The sequence below is a fragment of the Alosa sapidissima genome, chromosome 14 (assembly GCF_018492685.1).
Source record: "Alosa sapidissima isolate fAloSap1 chromosome 14, fAloSap1.pri, whole genome shotgun sequence".
NCBI lineage: Eukaryota > Metazoa > Chordata > Actinopteri > Clupeiformes > Clupeidae > Alosa > Alosa sapidissima.
In genome coordinates this window covers 12,763,053-12,763,551 of record NC_055970.1, presented here as the reverse complement: position 1 = coordinate 12,763,551, position 499 = coordinate 12,763,053, and the positions used below count along the sequence as shown (strand labels likewise).

The 499-nt window shown below is 38.3% G+C and overlaps 1 protein-coding gene across 1 annotated transcript in view; it reads right to left on the bottom strand.

The window, feature by feature from the left end:
- Positions 1-309: 309 nt before the first annotated feature.
- The window catches only part of igfbp7 (insulin-like growth factor binding protein 7), a 6,600-nt gene continuing 6,410 nt past the window's right edge, over positions 310-499 (bottom strand). The window contains exon 5 of the mRNA XM_042060948.1: positions 310-499. This exon is cut by the window's right edge and continues 595 nt beyond it. The gene's annotated coding sequence lies outside the window, so the exon portion shown is untranslated.

Sequence of the window (499 nt, the reverse complement as noted above, 5' to 3'; positions counted from 1 at the left end):
GCAATGTTTCTGTCTGACCCCTCTTTGAGTTTACTCTTGTGTTTAGGGAGAGAGAGAGATGGAGAGATTGAAGTTGTGTATATGTATACTGTATATGTGTGTGTCTGTGTTTGTGTGTGTTTTGTTCTCATTCCAGACGTTCTTATCTTTGTAAGCGTTACACATACATCAGTAAACACATCCTTCTTTAACACACACACAGCATTTCATCTTAATTTAGAGGGATGTGTGCTGCAGCATCATGAAGACAGTCCACACACACACACAGTCTGTTTTTATTTATTTATTTATTTATTTATTTATTAATTAATTTATTTATTAGTGGTACACAGTGTGAATACAAACAGGCCAGCAAGTGTAAACACAGGAAGAAGTCTACAGCCTTCACACTCCCATACTAACATACTCCCATGCTACATCCGCATACTACATCCTAATAAACACTACTGTACTATACTACCTCTGTCGTCCATTACTGAGTATACGGCCCTGTCCGGCC